This window comes from Heptranchias perlo, chromosome 38, assembly GCF_035084215.1.
Source record: "Heptranchias perlo isolate sHepPer1 chromosome 38, sHepPer1.hap1, whole genome shotgun sequence".
Taxonomy (NCBI): Eukaryota; Metazoa; Chordata; class Chondrichthyes; order Hexanchiformes; family Hexanchidae; genus Heptranchias; species Heptranchias perlo.
In genome coordinates this window covers 4,903,988-4,923,561 of record NC_090362.1, presented here as the reverse complement: position 1 = coordinate 4,923,561, position 19,574 = coordinate 4,903,988, and the positions used below count along the sequence as shown (strand labels likewise).

At 45.5% G+C, this 19,574-nt stretch overlaps 1 protein-coding gene and 1 long non-coding RNA gene across 4 annotated transcripts in view; one reads left to right on the top strand and one right to left on the bottom strand.

Annotated features, from left to right (window-relative positions):
• The window catches only part of herc1 (HECT and RLD domain containing E3 ubiquitin protein ligase family member 1), a 266,115-nt gene that overhangs the window by 3,643 nt on the left and 242,898 nt on the right, over nt 1-19,574 (top strand). The window lies entirely within an intron of this gene.
• LOC137304671 (uncharacterized) overlaps nt 1-19,574 on the bottom strand; it is a 78,511-nt gene that overhangs the window by 26,649 nt on the left and 32,288 nt on the right. The window contains exon 1 of one of the 3 annotated variants that reach the window (XR_010958608.1): nt 5,160-5,237. The exons of the other annotated variants lie outside the window; for them this stretch is intronic. This is a non-coding gene — a long non-coding RNA (uncharacterized lncRNA). Of the gene's footprint in view, nt 1-5,159; nt 5,238-19,574 lie in introns of those variants that run through there. 3 annotated transcript variants of the gene reach the window in all.

The window sequence follows — 19,574 nt, the reverse complement described above, 5'->3', positions numbered from 1 at the left end:
TCCTTTTCCATTGCTATTCTAAACCTTATGATACTATGATCGCTGCTCCCTAAATGCTTCCCCACTGACACTTGCTTCACTTGGCCCGTCTCATTCCCTAGAATCAAGGCCAGCAATGCCTCCTTCCTCATTGGACTGGAAACGTATTGGTCAAGAAAGTTATCCTGAACACATTTCAAAAATTCCTCCCCCTCTGTGCCCCTTATATAATTCTATCCCAGTCTATATTAGGATAGTTGAAGTCCCCCCGTTATCACTACTCTATAGCTTTTGCACCGCCCTGCAAATTTGCTCCTCTATATCCTTCTCACTAGTTGGTGGCCTATAGAATACACCCAGTAGTGTAATGGCATCTCTTTTATTTCTTAACTCTAACCAAATAGATTCTGTCCTTGACCCCTCCAGGACAACCTCTCTCTCCAATACTGAAATATTCTCCTTAATCAATACTGCCACCCCCCTCCTTTCTTCCCTTCCCTATCTTTCCTGAACACCTTGTATCCAGGAATATTTAGTGCCCAATCCTGCCCTTTTTTTGAGCCAGGTCTCCGTTATCGCCACATCATTTTCCCATGTGGCTATTTGCGCCTGCAGCTCACCAACCTTGTTTACGGTGCTTCATGCGTTTACACACATGCACTGCAAACCAGTCTTAGACTTTCTTGTACTCTTTCTTAGTCTGATCCCACCTAATACTGTACTATTTCTTGCTCTACTGTTATCGGTCTCCCCCGATCCTTTGTGCCCTTGTTTCTCCATTGCTACATCCTGGTGTTCCTCGAGCCTCTGTTGTTAGGCGACATATAGCATTCCCATACACTCAGTGTTGAGCTGGGCTAGAATGGAGCATGGGCTGAAGAATTAGGGAACGCTGTTAGAGCCCCGTCTCTGATCTGTCCTCCCTTCGAGTACAGTTCAACATTGGGAGTGTAGGCTCACTGAATTTACCTGATTCTGTAAATTGCTCGAAAGTTGTTATGTTGATTGCTGACAGTATATCAAAGCACTAATGTTCTTGACTGTATTATGATGATGTAAATAGGTCTCACATCTAATAAGAAAATGACATATGTACAGACAGTATAAAATTTGTACAGTGGTCATGAAAGTGTTCAGACTTCATCTAAATGAAGATCCCCCGAATATACAAACCACCAAAAAAAAGAGGCAGAAACATCGAAAAGACAGCAAATGACCCGTTGTATTAAAAACAGATAACATTTGTTCGCTGGTGGGGTAACGTGTAGCGTGACATGAACCCAAGATCCCGGTTGAGGCCGTCCTTATGGGTGCGGAACTTGGCTATCAATTTCTGCTCGACGATTTTGCGTTGTCGTGTGTCTCGAAGGCCGCCTTGGAGTATGCTTACCCGAAGGTCGGTGGCTGAATGTCCCTGACTGCTGAAGTGTTCCCCGACTGGGAGAGAACCCTCCTGTCTGGCGATTGTTGCGGGGTGTCCGTTCATCTGTTGTCGCAGTGTCTGCATGGTCTCGCCAATGTACCATGCTCTGGGGCATCCTTTCCTGCAACGTATGAGGTAGACAACGTTGGCCGAGTCACAGGAGTATGAACCATGTACCTGGTGGGTGGTGTTCTCTCGTGTGATGGTGGTATCTGTGTCGATGATCTGGCATGTCTTGCAGAGGTTACCGTGGCAGGGTTGTGTGGTGTCGTGGATGCTGTTCTCCTGAAAGCTAGGTAATTTGCTGCGAACGATGGTCTGTTTGAGGTTGGGTGGCTGTTTAAAGGCGAGTAGTGGAGGTGTGGGGATGGCCATAGCGAGGTGTTCGTCATCATTGATGACATGTTGAAGGCTGCGGAGAACATGGCGTAGTTTCTCCGCTCCAGGGAAGTACTGGACGACAAAGGGTACTCTGTTGGTTGTGTCCCGTGTTGGTCTCCTGAGGAGATCTATGCGATTTTTCGCTGTAGCCCGTCGGAACTGTCGATCGATGAGTTGAGCGTCATATCCCGTTCTTACTAGGGTGTCTTTCAGCGTCTGTAGATGTCCATCGCGTTCCTCCTCGTCTGAGCAGACCCTGTGTATTCGCAGGGCCTGTCCATAGGGAATGGCCTCTTTCACGTGGTTAGGGTGGAAGCTGAAAAAGTGGAGCATCGTGAGGTTGTCCGTGGGCTTGCGGTAGAGTGAGATGCTGAGGTGCCCGTCTTTGATGGAGATTCGTGTGTCCAAGAAAGAAACTGATTCTGAGGAGTAGTCCATGGTGAGCTTGATGGTGGGATGGAACTTGTTGATGTTATCGTGTAGTCTTTTTAGTGATTCCTCGCCGTGGGTCCATAGAAAGAAAATGTATCTGGTGTATAGTGTTGGTTAACGCAACGCAAAATCGTCAAGCAGAAATTGATAGCCAAGTTCCGCACCCATGAGGACGGCTTCAACCGGGATCTTGGGTTCATGTCACGCTACACATTACCCCACCAGCGAACAAATGTTATCTGTTTTTAATACAACGGGTCATTTGCTGTCTTTTCGATGTTTCTGCCCCTCTTTTTTTTTTGGTGGTTTGTATATTTGGGGGATCTGTAGGTAACACCTGTCTGTCTGCACACTGATTGCCTTGGCAACGGGCAGTTGAAAACACTGTCTGTAATCACCAAGTATTGTTCTGTGATTTATAAATGCGAAGGGTTCGAGGATTTCATTTCCACATTCACCTGAGGGAGGAGGAAGCCTCCGAAAGCTTGTGAATTTCAAATAAAATTGCTGGACTATAACTTGGTGTTGTAAAATTGTTTACAATTGTCAACCCCAGTCCATCACCGGCATCTCCACATAAATGAACACAGGCATTGCACCAAATATGGGCATTACTAGGTATGAGGGATGCAGGCCCTATCATGTGCTACGGTATTTTTGTTAAGTCATTCCATTTAAATTTGAAGCTTAGCTAGAGCGGTGAGATTTTTAAATTGCTTTGTTCTTTGTTGAGAGACATGGGTAAAGTGAATATACAATTCTGTCTGGAGACTTCGCACGTTAACAGCAGAACAATCTCCCCAGTCTGTGTGACGTTTGATAGCACATGATGGTTTGCGGACACACAAGGTGTAATTTTAAGAGTCCAATGCTCCCACCAAGAGCACATATTGGAATTTCAGGTACGCACTGACCATGATTCTCCAACCACTAAAATGAGTGGACAGTAAATCATGGACATTGCATGCCTGATTTTCTGATAAGTGCTCCTGGTGGGCGAGGCTCTTCACCGTGAGTACAAGGTGGTAAAATTTCACTAAGTGGGGGGTGGCTTGCCAGATATAAAAATTCCAAGAGGTAACATAATAAGCAACTCTCAGACAGAGAAGGGAGTTGTTTTCCACTTCCCAACCAGCTAGATAATAGAAATAATCAATATCAATTATACTTTCAAAAGCAAAATACCGCAGATGCTGGAAATCTGAAATATAAACAGAAAATGCTGGAAAAGCTCAGCAAGTGAACAGTTCTGACAAAAGGTCTTCGACCTGAAATGTTAACTGTTTCTTTCTCCACAGATGTTGCCTCACTTACTGAGCTTCTCCAGCATTTTCGATTATACTTTACCTTGTCCTTCGCCCACAGGCCCGATGGGCCGAATGGCCTCCTTCGGTGCTGTATCATTCTATGATTTGTTTTGATCTGAGATGTCATAAGCTGCCTGCACCAGATATATTTACTGTAGCCTTTCACCACACCTTCAATTCGCTAAGTCTAACCATATTTCCTACAACAGTTATACTTCAAAAGTACTTAATTGGCTGTAAAGCACTTTGGGACGTCATGAAAGATGCTACATAAATGCAAGTCTTTCTTTCTTTCATAGCGGTGAGATAGAACACCATGGGGCAAAAACATGCGCTATATACAATTATCAAACGTCTTTGTTTAAGCAGGCTGGCAATCAAACACACCCAATGTACCCATGAATAGATACCCTCAATAAGTTATTATACTTAATATTTTTTTACAACACACTGAGAAACTAGCCTCATTCACAGAAAGGGAAAAAGAGCATCCAGCTGAAGGCTATATTTTAGCATGCAAATTATTCAATGTTACAAATTACCAGCAATTGTCAGTAATTTCTGTTAAACAGAGTGCCTAACCACACCCTGCTATTTTGACTCTGAGGTTTCTGAATAAATGTTGCATTACCGTGTGTAACACAGTGTATTGATATAACCAAAGCACTTTAGAATCTGATTTTATTAATGCAACATTTCTAATTTTTCTGAAAGTATAATTTGAAAAATTAAAACAAAATTTAGAGATCTGAAGTTCTCTTTAAGCAGCAAAAATTGCCATGTGTCAGGATGATTTTAGCTCCTTAGGGAAAAAAACCTTACACACATAACATTAGGTAGTAGCATCCACAGAATTATAAAACAATTTTTATACGTGATTCTTTCTAATAAAGAAACATTTATGTGAATATTTCCTACACTTCCTTTCCACTTTAAGTATGAAAGGAAAATAATATCCTGGAGTGCTTTACATTAAAAGTATTTCTCCTGGAATCTTGGGTCCCCTAATGTGTGGTAAAATATAAATCCTGATAACTTTACTTCTTTCTATAGAAGATGGTTATTAATTTTACAACATCAGATATCCTCCCTGTACCCAATTGGTACAGGGTCCTTTTTAAATAAATGTGTTAAGATAACAGGGATTTTATTTAAAGGTAACTGTAGGAAAATTATTATTGCCTAAAAGTACAGTCTAATAAAATTAGCCACTGAAAATTTGCAATGATCTATGCAACATTTCTTATAATCTTCCAGTTAATTTTCTCTAATCTATATATTTAAAAAGAACTCCTTATGACCTGCAATTCATATTTTGTTCACAAGGGGTCAGTACTGAATTAGTTTCACCTTCAGGTCAGTTGTGGTCAGAAACAGTAGTTATACAAAATGTACTTAATTATCCTTGAGTATAGCGAGATATATTTCAAAGCACAACATGGATACAATTTCAAATTTTAATTCATTTTTCATATCTCACAATGCTGTTTATTCTTGAATAATTATAAAACATATATCTAATATTTTAGTATAGGTTCTGCATACAATCTCTGCTTTTAGTACAGTGTCCAATTATTTATCTATCAAATGGCACTTGGCCATAACCAATAATGTCAATGTAAAGGTTGATATCTCACCTCAGACATAAGCAGACACAAACAGGAAAATGATGGGAGTTGTTTCTGGTAATCTCTTTTCCTTCTTCTCAATACTGCCTCCTTGTGAACAAATGTGAATTGCGTGTCATAGGGAATATAAATTAAGGGAAATGAACTCTGAAATGATCTGATCTGTTACACAGATGATTGCCAATTTTCTGAGGCTAAGTTTCATACAATGAATTAACTCATTGGGGTTTCATCTGTTCTTAGTGCATTAATTGTGCTTTAAATCAGAGCTTCTAGGCATATTCATTCTACTTGGGGATAATTTTTACAAAGTCATACTCCTGCCGTGGAGCTTCATATACTTCCATCCATGGGAACCTTGGGGAATGTGCACCAAATTCCTGATAGGCACTCCTGGTGGATACAGGTCCACACACGAGAATACATTCCTAAAATGATCCCTATCCTGCATTCTTGGAGCTAGGACCTGTTACTAATGCACATCTAAGCAGTCAGTAAATCAATCATGATGTAGAATCACGTTAACCCATTAATAGGCTGCTAAGCACTTGAAATGTCTAGATTATGAACTGCAAGTCCTAGAGCGATATTACTTACAACCCTTGACTCAGAGGCAAGAGTGTTAACAACTGAGCTAACATCTTACAAGGGCCCACATCACAAATTAATAGCTAAGTAAAGGAATCAGGAAATAGGAAGTACAGTATGACATTCAATAGAAAATTAACTTAAAACCAAGAGACAGTCCTTCGAGACACACAACGCAAAATCGTCGAGCAGAAATTGATAGCCAAGTTCCGCACCCATGAGGACGGCCTCAACCGGGATCTTGGGTTCATGTAACCCCACCAGCGAAAAAAAAGTTATCTGTTTTTAATACAACTGGTCATTCTATCTCTTTCTCTGCCTTTTGGGTCTCTCTCTCTCTGTCTCTCTGTCTTTGTGTTTGTGTTGTGACCGTTTGTGTATTCGGTAGTCTTGTATGTAATGTTTCCCTGTCTGAACACCATTCAAGTCCTTTGATTGCTTTGATAATGGGCAGTTGGAAAGATTATCTGTAATCACCAGGCATTGTTCTCTGACTATATATGCTGTACCTTTATGGAATCCCACACTCACCTGACGAAGGAGGAAAGCTCCGAAAGCTTGTGATTTCAAGTAAAACTGTTGGACTATAACCTGGTGTTGTAAGACTCCTTACTTTCTGTAAAAGAGTTTCAACCTGACTTAGAGTCTTAAAATTTTGCAGAACAAAAGATGTTTTTTTGTATCTGTACCAGCTACTTGTTAGAGCAATCTAAAACTGATCTGCTCTCCCCCCAGACTCCTGTTTCAAATTCAAACTTTCCCCTTAAAAGATGCAGTGGTCTCTGTCTCAACCATTTCCTGTGGAAAAACTTTCCATGCTCCCATAACTCTCTGTATAAAGCAATTTCTCCTCACTCTTGATGACAACCACAGGTGCAGAAAGTGTCGTCAACTGGAGGAGCTCAAGCTCCAGGTTTCGGAGCTTGAGCAGCAGCTGGCGTCACTGCAGTGCATCCGCGAGACTGGGAGTTCCATGAATAGCACATTTCAGGAGGTGGTCACCCCACAGCTTAAGAGAGTGTAGGCAGAGAGGGACTGGGTGACAGCCAGACAGACAAGGAGAACCAGGCAGGTAGTAAAGGAGTCCCCCGAGGGCATCTCACTCTCTATGGTGAAGAAGAGGGTTCCTCTGCAGAGTGCGGCCAAAGCCAAGTCCACAGCACCATGGGTGGCTCAGATATGCCGGGGGCAGGGGGGGGCGGGGGGGAGAGAAGTAGAAAGGCCAGGAGAGAGGAGAGTAATAGTGATAGGGGATTCTATAGTTAGGGGAGCAGACAGGCGTTTCTGCAGACACAGTCGTGATTCCAGGATGGTATGTTACCTCCCTGTGGCCAGGGTCAAGGATGTCATGGAGCGGCTGCAGAACATCCTGGAGGGGGAGGGTGAACGGCCAGAGGTCGTGGCCCATATTGGTATTAACGACATAGGTAGAAAGAGGATGAGGTCCTGCAGGCAGATTTTAAGGAGTTAGGAAAGAGATTAACAAGCAGGACCTCAAAGGTAGTAATCTCCAGATTACTCCTGGTGCCACGCACTAGCGAGTATAGAAATAGAAGGATAGAGCAGATGAATGCGTGGCTGGAGAGATGGTGTAGGAGGGAGGACTTTAGATTCTGGGGCATTGGGACCAGTTCTGGGGGAAGTGGGACCTGTACAAGCCGGAGGGGTTACACCCCAATGGAGCTGGGAACAATGTCCTCACGGGGAGGTTCACTAGTGCTGTGGGTGGGTTCAAACTGATTTGGCAGGGGGCTGAGCACCAGAATGTTGTAACGATAACAGAGAACTGGCTCAAAAAAGAGCAGGATTCGGTACTAAATATTCCTGGATACAAGGTGTTCAGGAAAGATAGGGAAGGAAAGAAAGTTGGGGGGTGGGTGGTTGGCAAGGAGAATATTGCAGTGCTGGAGAGAGAGAGGATGTCTTGGAGGGGTCAAGGACAGAATCTATTTGGTTAGAATTAAGAAACAATAGAGGTGCCATTACATTACTGGGTGTATTCTATAGGCCACTAACTAGTGGGAAGGATATAGAGGAACAAATTTGCAGGGAAATTACAGAGAGGTGCAAAAGCTATAAAGCAGTGATAACGGGGGACTTCAACTATCCTAATATATATATTTTTTAATATTCTCTCTCTCTCTCTCTGCCATTTTGGGTTTCTTTCTGCCTGTCTGTGTAATTGACACAATGTATATCCAGTGTACTGGGACGTGCTGTTCTCCGTGACTGGCCTGTTTGAATAACAACGACACCTTTTGATTGATGTGATGCTGTCCCAGCCTAGTATAAGATATGCGATTTGAGAACCTTTTCACTCATTCATCTGACGAAGGGGATAATCTCCGAAAGCTTGTGATTTTAAAATAAATTTGTTGGACTATAACCTGGTGTTGTAAGATTCCTTATATTTATCCTAATATAGACTGGGATAGAATTATATAAGGGGCAAAGAGGGGGAGGAATTTTTGAAATGTGTTCACGATAACTTTCTTAACCAATACGTTTCTGGCCCAATGAGGAAGGAGGCATTGCTGGACTTGGTTCTAGGGAATGAGGTGGGCAAAGTGGAGCAAGTGTCAGTGAGGAAGCATTTAGAGAGCAGCGATCGTAGCATCATAAGGTTTAGAATAACTATGGAAAAGGACATGGAAGACTCTAAAGTAAAAATACTCAATTGGAGGAGGGCCAATTTCAGTGGGATGAGAATAGATCTGGCCCGGGTAAATTGGAACCAAAACTCTAACTGAACAGTAGGCGGCCTTTAAAGAGGAGATGGTTCGGGTACCAGTCTAGGTACATTCCCACGACGGAGAAAGGCAGGGCAACTGAAGCCAGAGCTCCCTGAATGAGAGAAGAGGTAGAGAGTAAGATGAAGCGGAAAAAAGGGGCGTATGACAGATGTTAGGTTGATGACACAAATGAGAACCAGGCAGAATATAGAAAGTTCAGAGGGGAAGTGAAAAAGGAACTAAGAGGGGCAAAGAGAGTGTATGAGAATAGACTGACGGCCAACATAAAAGGGAATCCAAAAGTCTTCGACAGGCATATAGCCATACTCACAGAATCATACCTTTCAGCCAACGTACGAGACTCTTCCATCACCATCCCTGGGTATGTCCTGTCCCATTAGCAGGACAGACCAACCAGAGGTGGCAGTACAGTGATATACAGTCAGGAGGGAGTGGCCCTGGGAGTCCTCAATATTGACGCTGGACCCCATGAAATCTCGTGGCATCAGGTCAAACATGGGCAAGGAAACCTCCTGCTGATTACCACCTACCGCCCTCCCTCAGCTGATGAATCAGTGCTCGTCCATGTTGAGCACCACTTGGAGGAAGCACTGAGGGTAGCAAGGGCATAGAATGTACTCTGGGTGGGGGACTTCAATGTCCATCACCAAGAATGGCTCGGTAGCACCACTACTCACTGAGCTGGCAGAGTCCTGAAGGACACAGCTGCCAGACTGGGCCTGCGGCAGGTGGTGAGCGAACCAACACGAGGGAAAAGCTTACTTGACCTCGTCCTCACCAATCTACCTGTCGCAAATGCATCTGTCCATGACAGTATTGATAGGAATGACCACCGCACAGTCCTCGTGGAGACGAAGTCCCATCTGCGCACTGAGGACACCATCCAACGTGTTGTGTGGCACTATTACTGTGCTAAATGGGATAGATTCAGAACAGATCTAGCAGCTCAAAACTGGGCATCCATGAGGCGCTGTGGGCCATCAGCAGCAGCAGAATTGTATTCCAACACAATCTGTAACCTCATGGCCCGGCGTATTCCTCACTCTACCATTACCAACAAGCCAGGGGATCAACCCTGATTCAATGAGGAGTGTAGAAGAGCATGCCAGGAGCAGCACCAGGCGTACCTAAAAATGAGGTGCCAACCTGGTGAAGCTACAATTCAGGACTACATGCACGCTAAACAGCGGAAGCAACATGCTATAGACAGAGCTAAGCAATTCCACAACCAACGGATCAGATCAAAGCTCTGCAGTCCTGCCACATCCAGTCGAGAATGGTGGTGGACAATTAAATAACTAACGGGAGGAGGAGGATCTGCAAACATCCCCATCCTCAATGATGGCGGAGTCCAGCACGTGAGTGCAAAAGACATGGCTGAAGCGTTTGGAATCATCTTCAGCCAGAAGTGCCGAGTGGATGATCCATCTTGGCCTCCTCCCGATATCCCCACCATCACAGAAGCCAGTCTTCAGCCAATTCGATTCACTCCACATGATATCAAGAAACAGCTGAGTGCACTGAATACAGCAAAGGCTATGGGCCCTGACAACATCCTGGCTGTAGTGCTGAAGACTTGTGCTCCAGAACTAGCTGCACCTCTAGCCAAGCTGTTCCAGTACAGCTACAACACTGGCATCTACCCAACAATGTGGAAAATTGCCCAGGTATGTCCTGTCCACAAAAAGCAGGACAAATCCAATCCGGCCAATTACCGCCCCATCAGTCTACTCTCGATCATCAGCAAAGTGGTGGAAGGTGTCGTCGACATTGCTGTCAAGTGGCACTTACTCACCAATAACCTGCTCACTGATGCTCAGTTTGAGCTCCGCCAGGGCCACTTGGCTCCAGACCTTATTACAGCCTTGGTCCAAACATGGACAAAAGAGCTGAATTCCAGAGGTGAGGTGAGAGTGACTGCCCCTGACATCAAGGCAGCATTTGACCAAGTGTGGCACCAAGGAGCCCTAGTAAAATTGAAGTCAATGGGAATCAGGGGGAAAGCTCTCCAGTGGCTGGAGTCATACCTAGCACAAAGGAAGATGGTAGTGGTTGTTGGAGGCCAATCATCTCAGCCCCAGGACATTGCTGCAGGAGTTCCTCTGGGCAGTGTCCTAGGCCCAACCATCTTCAGCTGCTTCATCAATGACCTTCCCTCCATCATAAGGTCAGAAATGGGGATGTTTGCTGATGATTGTACAGTGTTCAGTTCTATTTGCAACCCCACAGATAATGAAGCAGTCTGTGCCCGCATGGAGCAAGACCTGGACAACATCCAGGCTTGGGCTCATAAGTGGCAAGTAACATTCGTGCCAGACAAGTGCCAGGCAATGACCATCTCCAACAAGAGAGAGTCTAATGACCTCCCCTTGACATTCAACCGCATTACCATCACCAAATCCCCCAACATCAACATGCTGAGGGTCACCATTGACCAAAAATTTAACTGGACCAGCCATTTCAATACTGTGTCTACAAGAGCAGGTGAGAGACTGGGTATTCTGCAGTGAGTGACTCACCTCCTGACTCCCCAAAGCCTTTCCACCATCTACAAGGCACAAGTCAGGAGTGTGATGGAATACTCTCCACTTGCTTGGATGAGTGCAGTGCCAAAAGTACTCAAGAAGCTCGATACCATCCAGGATAAAGCAGCCCGCTTGATTGGCACCCCATCCACCACCCTAAACACTCACTCCCTTCGCCACCGGCGCACTGTGGCTGCAGTGTGTACCATCCACAGGATGCACTGCAGCAACTCACCAAGGCTTCTTCGACAGCACCTCCCAAACCCGCGACCTCTACCACCTAGAAGGGCAAGGGCAGCAGGCACATGGGAACACCACCACCTGCACGTTCCCCTCCAAGTCACACACCATCCCGACTTGGAAATATATCACCGTTCCTTCATCGTCACTGGGTCAAAATCCTGGAACTCCCTTCCTAACAGCACTGTGGGAGAACCTTCACCGCACGGACTGCAGCGGTTCAAGAAGGTGGCTCACCACCACCTTCTCAAGGGCAATTAGGGATGGGCAATAAATGCCGGCCTCGCCAGCGACGCCCACATCCCATGAACGAATAAAAAAAATATAAATAGTAAACGGGTAGTATGAGGAGGGGTAGGGCCGATTAGGGACCATAAAGGCGATCTACTCATGGAGACAGAGGGCATGGTCGAGGTACTAAATGAGTACTTTGCATCTGTCTTTACCAAGAAAGAAGATGCTGCCAGAGTCTCAGTAAAGGGTAGATATAGTTGAGATACTGGATGGGCTAAAAATTGATAAAAAGGTAGTACTAGAAAGGCTAGCTGTACTTAAAGTAGCTAAGTCACCCAGTCCGGATGGGATGCATCCTAGGTTGCTGAGGGAAGGGTGGAAATTGCGGAGGTACTGGCCATAATCTTCCAAACATCCATAGATACGGGGGTGGTGCCAGAGGACTGGAGAATTGCAAATGTTAGACCCTTGTTCAAAAAGGGGTGTAAGGATAAACCCAGCAACTATAGGCCAGTCAGCTTAACCTCGGAAACTTTTAGAAACAATAATCCAGGACAAAATTAGCAGTCACTTGGACAAGTGTGGATTGATTGGGGAAAGCCAGCAGAGATTAGTTAAAGGCAAATTGTGTTTAACTAAACTGATAGAGTTTTTTGAGAGGATAGATGAGGGCAATGCAGTTGATATGGTGTATATGGACTTTCAAAAGGCGTTTGATAAAGTACCGCATGGTAGGCTTGACATCAAGATTGCGGCCCATGGAATAAAGGGGGCAGTAGCAACATGGATACAGAATTAGCTAAGTGACAGGAAACAGAGAGTAGTGGTGAACGGTTGTTTTTTGGATTGGAGGGAGGTGTACAGGGGTTGGTGCTGGGACCATTGCTTTTCTTGATATCTCAAAATCTGCAGATAACACAAAACTTGGAAAGGTAGTGAATAGTGAGAATAGTGATAGACTTCAAGAGGATAGAGACAGGCTGATGGCATGGGCGGACTCGTGGGAGATGAAATTTAACGCTGAAAAATGTGAAGTGATACATTTTGGTATGAAGAACGAGGAGAGGCAATATAAACTAGAGGGCACAATTCTAAAAGGGGTACAGGAACAGAGAGATCTGGGGGTACATGTGCACAAATCGTTGAAGATGGCAGGGCAGGTTGAGAAAGCGGTTAAAAAAGCATACAGGATCCTGGGCTTTATAAATAGAGGCGTAGAGTACGAAAGTAAGGAAGTCATGATGAACCTTTATAAAACACTGGTTCGGCCACAACCTGGAGTATTGTGTCCAGTTCTGGGCACCGCGCTTTAGGAAAGATGTGAAGGCCTTAGAGAGGGTGCAGAAGAGGTTTACTAGAATGATTCCAGGGGTGAGGGACTTTAGTTACATGGATAGACTAGAGAAGCTGGGGTTGCTCTCTTTGGAACAGAGAAGGTTGCGAGGAGATTTGATAGATGTATTCAAAATCATGAAGAGTCTAGACAGAGTAGATAGAGAGAAACTGTTCCCATTGGCGGAAGCATCAAGAACCAGAGGACATAGATTTAAGGTGATTGGCAAAAGAACCAAAGGTGACATGAGAAAAAACTTTTTGTATACAGTGAGTGGTTAGGATCTGGAATGCACTGCTTGAGGGGGTGGTGGAGGCAGATTCAATCATGGCCTTCAAAAGGGAACTGGATAAATACTTGAAAGTAAAAAAATTGCAGGGCTACGGGGATAGGGTAGGGGAGTGGATCTAGCTGGATTGCTCTTGCATAGAGCTGGCGTGGACTCGATGGGCCGAATGGCCTCCTTCTGTGCTGTAACCTTTCTATGATTCTATGACCCCTTGTCTCTGATTCTTCAACCAATGAAAATATTCTTTTCCAATTCACCCTATCAAAATGTTTCACAATTTTTAAACACTTCTATTAAATCTCCTCTTAGTCTTCTCTGCTCCAGTGGAAATATTCCCCTGGAAATCTCTCCTCATGACTAAGACTTCTCATCCCTGGCATCATCTTGGTAAATCTATGCTGTGCGCTCTTTGTGGTTTTAATGTCTCAAAACACCACACAGAACTCAAATAGCTGTGCCCAACCATTTACTTCACTCAGTGGTAGTACTCTCACCTCTGAGTCAAAAGGTGAGCACAAATTCTCGGCTGATCAAGGGTGTTCTGCACTGTTGAAAGTGATGTGTTCTGGATGAGACATTAAACTGCCAGCTCAAGGAGGTAAATAAAATCCCATGACACTATTTGAAAAAAGTGCAGGAGAGTTTCCTGAAGTCCTGGTCAACATTCCTTCCTCAACAAACACCACTAAAACAATTTGTCTAGTCATTTATCTCATTGCTGTTTATGGGAACATGCTGTGTGCAAATTGGCTGCCACATTTGCCTACATAGCAACAGTGACTACACTTCAAAAGTACTTAATTGCTTTGGGGCATCCTGAGGACATAGAAGATGCTATATAAATGCATGCTTCCTTTCCTTGCTCTAGATTATTATTACTCCTTTGCCCCTATCTGTGAAACTGAAAATGCTACTGGGCTTTTTATAGCTTGAGGTGTCAGCCTTAGCTCAATGGTAGCTCTCTCATCTCTGAGTCAAAAGGATGTGGGTTCAAGTTCCACTCCAGAGACATGAGCATTAAATCCAGGTTGACACTCTGATGCAGTACTGAAGGAGCGCTGCACCGTTGGTGGTGCCGTCTTTCAGATGAGATAAGAAACCGAGGCCCTGTCTGCCCCCTCAGGTGTATGTAAAAAATCCCATGGCGCTCTGCGAAGAACAGCAGGGGAGTTCTCCCCGGTGTCCTGACCAATATTTATCCCTCAATCAACAGCACTAAAACAGATTATCCGTTCATTATTTCATTGCTGTTTGTGGGACCTTGCTGAGCGCAAATTGGCTGCCATGTTTCCCTACATTACAACAGTGACTGCACTGCAAAGGTACTTCATTGGCTGTGAAACTCTTTGGGAGGCCCTGAGGCTGTGAAAGGTGCTATATAAGTTCTTTCTTTAAGCTGTCCAGCATATGGCACAGGAAACAATTGGGAGATTAATTCTCGAGGTCTTGTTTTTTTAATCTAGTGCCTAACTGCATAAACTGCCTCTGCAAAACCCGAACCTTCTTTGTGATCTCTAGGTGTGAATGCATTGCCTGTAAGGATAAGCATGTGACATTGGACTCTAAAGCAGCAGCATTACACCAAAAGCATTTGTTGGGAATATGGAGGGTTGTTGCACATTTGGTGCGAGTCTACTACGCCTTTTGGTACATTGATGACTTGCTCCTGAAAATCTCAAAGTTCACCACAGCTCTGCTGACTTCCTTTCCAACTACAAACTTTCTAATTTTTACATTTTTCTCCCTGATATTTGAATCTTTCACCAAAGTGAACAATTTACTTTATCAGTTGCCTTCACAGTTTAATTAGTTCATCTTGACCTCAACACTTTTCCCCAAGAGAACAAGCTCAACTTTCTCAACCTTTCCTTATAACTTAGATTCCTGATAGCAGGAATCGTTTTGGTTCTCACCTTTTAAGGACAATAATATCCCCCTGAGAATTTAAGTGACCAGAGCTGCATACAATAAATCAGATGGAGTGCTTACTGCCTAATACAGTAATTATACAACCTTGTTTTATTTCAACTCTGTGTGCCTTTTTAGGCAACCCAGGCTGAATGAAGAGTTTTTACCTGAAACATTAGCCGATGAGTTTTTTCTTTTCTGATTTTGGTGGACCTGATGTGTATTTACAGCATTTTCTGTTTTATTCCAGTACTTCAGTTGCATTTTTAATACAGCCAAGCATTGGACTGTTTTATAGTTTTAGCAACAATAATCCCAAAATGACTAGGTGACACATAGTTTTGATGATGCAATACCATATTTCTGACTATATCATATTTGTCACCAAGATAATGACCATCCTCTCCGGTCCTTCTCTCCTCGCTCCACCCTTTCCTGTCACCTTGTCATCGCCATCTTTCATCTCTCTCCTTTTGGGTACTTTGCCCCTGCCCCCACCCCACCCCCCATTCCGTAGCCCGATCCAACATTATTCCTCTGCCTTCCTTCTCTCCTGCCGCCGTTTCAGGCTTGAATTCCTCTTGGTAAGCCCACAGCTACCCTCTGTTCTTTTCTTGGCTTCTCCGAAAAGCCCATCGAGGCACCTGTCACTACCTCAAGAGCAGCAATACTAACTGCCCCATCCTCCTCTCTTGTCAACTTTATTGCCCGGCATGCCCGGTGGGGCTAACCTCAAATTCTTTCTTGTTGCACTCACCCCATCTACCACTGTTCCTTTAGACTTTGCCAGTGGGCCAACAATCACCACGCCTCTCTGCACTTCCCTCCAGAAAGTCTGTTCACTGGTCAACAATGCCCTACTCATTCAGGACGTTGTTGCAGATGATTGCATTGACATCATGGCTTTGATTTAACTTGGTACATGGGTGGCAACACCTTGCCCCTTACCAAAGCCTCACTGCGCCTGGCTATATTTTCTACCACCTGCCCTCCCCAAGCTGTTGCGGTGGTGGTGTGGACCTCATCACCAAATCACACCTTGGTCTCTCCCCTTTCTCTTTTGGACTTTCTCCTCCTTCAAATACCTCACCTCTACTTCTCTCATCTCTCCTTTCAAAGTTTTGTAGTCGACCACCCTCCAAGCCCCATCCCAAGTTTCTCACTGATATTCTCCCTCTTTCCTCTCTCAGCCACTACACTGAGTAACTCCTTGTCTTTGGTGATTTCAACCTCATCTCAGGTCCCCATGCCCCCTTTAAACAACAACAACTAGCATTTGTATCGCGCCTTTAACACAGTAAAACGTCCTAAGGCGCTTTCTCTGAATTCACTGCCCTTCTCTCCTCACTACACCCCTCCTTCCATATAAATGCTCCTTACCAATACTCACGACCATCCCCTTGACCTTGCCCTATCTCGTGGACTCTCTACCCCCGTTATCTTTATCACAGATAAGTCCATCTCTGACCACTTCCTTGTATCCCTCATCACCCAATCCATTTCTAACCCCACTTCCTTCTGTGTCTGTCCCTGGAAAAGACTCTTCCCCCAAATCATTTACAACTGCACTTTCTAAATCCCAACTATCTGTCCATTGGTCCTCCCTTTACCACAAGAGTTTTGCAGTTTTTGATCTGTTTAACCACTCCCTCATGTCCACCTTTGATGCTTTTGTTCCCAGCAGGTATGTCCCCATCTTCACTCCCTCAAGTAGCAGGGACGCAGACTTGAGCATATCTGGCGCACAACTGATGTAGCCATTCTTCACTGGCTGGACCATGTTAAGTGCTGATGGGCCTCACTCTCCTCTGTCAAAAACGCCCACTACTCCAGGATCATCCTGGAAAACCCCCGGCTTCTTTTCTCCAATATCCTTAAACTGCTCTCCCCACCCCCTTCCCATTTCACTCATGCCATCTACCACTGTCCCTCACCTCCAACAATCAGCTGCCTGCTGCTACCCACCAAGCCAAATCTCCCCCCAGGGTCCCTCCGGCCTTAGCCCTGAACCCGTGTCGTTCCTATCTCACCTCATGCCCTCTGCAAGCTCAACTTGTCCATGATACCCTCCTCCTGCTTCCTTTACGCCATTTCCACTAAATTACTGACCACTCAACTTCCCTTCCTGGACCCCATGCTAGCTGACGCTATAAACGGTTCCCTCTCCTCAGGTATTGTTCCTCCCACTTTCAAAACCACCACCATCACTGCCCTCATCAAAAAATCCACTAACAAACTACTATCCCATTTCCTAACTCCCTTTCCTCTCCAAAGTCCTTGAATGTGTTCCCAAATCTGTGCCCATCTTTCCTGCAACTCCATATTTGCATCCCTCCAGTCAAGTTTCCGTCCCTGCCACAGTACTGAAACGGCCATAAACAAAGTCACAAACGACATCCTCTGTGACTGTAACTATGGTGCATTATCCCTCCTCGTCCTCCACGACATTTCTGCAGCCTTTGACACGATTACCGCACTGTCCTCCTCCAACATCTCTCCTCTGCCAAACAGTTCAGTGGAATTGACATACCTTGGTTCCACTCTTATGTAATTGCCAGAGCAATTCAAGAATGGCTTCTCGTCACACCCCCACACCGTTACCTACAGGGTCCTCTCCTGTTCCAAATCTACTTGGCGACATCATCTGTAGACATGGGATCAGGTTCCACATATATGCTGATGACATCCAGCTCTACCACCGCTCTTGACCCCTCCGCTGCCTCTATGGTCAGACTATTTGTCCAATATCCAGTCTTGGATGAATCACACTTTCCTCCAGCTAAACATTGACATCATCTTTGGTCCTCTGCCAATAACTCCACCTCCCTCACCAGCCACTATCTATTTGCAACTTTGGCGTCCTATTCAACCCCGAGTTATGCTTCTTTTTTTTTATTCGTTCACGGGATGTGGGCGTCGCTGGCGAGGCCAGCATTTATTGCCCATCCCTAATTGCCCTCGAGAAGGTGGTGGTGAGCCGCCTTCTTGAACCGCTGCAGTCCGTGTGTTGACGGTTCTCCCACAGTGCTGTTAGGAAGGGAGTTCCAGGATTTTGACCCAGCGACAACGAAGGAACGGCGATATATTTCCAAGTCGGGATGGTGTGTGACTTGGAGGGGAACGTGCAGGTGGTGTTGTTCCCATGTGCCTGCTGCTCTTGTCCTTCTAGGTGGTAGAGGTCGCGGGTTTGGGAGGTGCTGTCGAAGAAGCCTTGGCGAGTTGCTGCAGTGCATCCTGTGGATGGTACACACTGCAGCCACAGTGCGCCGGTGGTGAAGGGAGTGAATGTTTAGTGTGGTGGATGGGGTGCCAATCAAGCGGGCTGCTTTATCTTGGATGGTGTCGAGCTTCTTGAGTGTTGTTGGAGCTGCACTCATCCAAGCAAGTGGAGAGTATTCCATCACACTCCTGACTTGTGCCTTGTAGATGGTGGAAAGGCTTTGGGGAGTCAGGAGGTGAGTCACTCGCCGCAGAATACCCAGCCTCTGACCTGCTCTCGTAGCCACAGTATTTATATGGCTGGTCCAGTTAAGTTTCTGGTCAATGGTGACCCCCCCCAGGGTGTTGATGGTGGGGGATTCGGTGAAGGTAATGCCGTTGAATGTCAGGGGGAGGTGGTTAGACTCTCTCTTGTTGGAGATGGTCATTGCCTGGCACTTATCTGGCACGAATGTTACTTGCCACTTATGAGCCCAAGCCTGGATGTTGTCCAGGTCTTGCTGCATGCGGGCTCGGACTGCTTCATTATTTGAGGGATTGGGAATGGAACTGAACACTGTGCAGTCATCAGCGAACATCCCCATTTCAGACCTTATGATGGAGGGAAGGTCATTGATGAAGCAGCTGAAGATGGTTGAGCCGAGGACATTGCCCTGAGGAACTCCTGCAGCAATGTCCTGGGGCTGAGATGATTGGCCTCCAACAACCACTACCATCTTCCTTTGTGCTAGGTATGACTCCAGCCACTGGAGAGTTTTCCCCCTGATTCCCATTGACTTCAATTTTACTAGGGCTCCTTGGTGCCACACTCGGTCAAATGCTGCCTTGATGTCAAGGGCAGTCACTCTCACCTCACCTCTGGAATTCAGCTCTTTTGTCCATGTTTGGACCAACGCTGTAATGAGGTCTGGAGCCGAGTGGTCCTGGCGGAACCCAAACTGAGCATCGGTGAGCAGGTTATTGGTGAGTAAGTGCCGCTTGATAGCACTGTCGATGACACCTTTCATCACTTTGCTGATGATCGAGAGTAGACTGATGGGGCGGTAATTGGCCGGATTGGATTTGTCCTGCTTTTTGTGGAGAGGACATACCTGGGCAATTTTCCACATTGTCGGGTAGATGCCAGTGTTGTAGCTGTACTGGAACAGCTTGGCTAGAGGCGCAGCTAGTTCTGGAGCACAAGTCTTCAGCACTACAGCTGGGATGTTGTCGGGGCCCATAGCCTTTGCTGTATTCAGTGCACTGAGCCGTTTCTTGATATCACGTGGGACAGCTCTCCCAATTTTGGCACAAGTCCCCAGATGTTAGTAAGGAGGACCTTGCAGGGTCTGACCC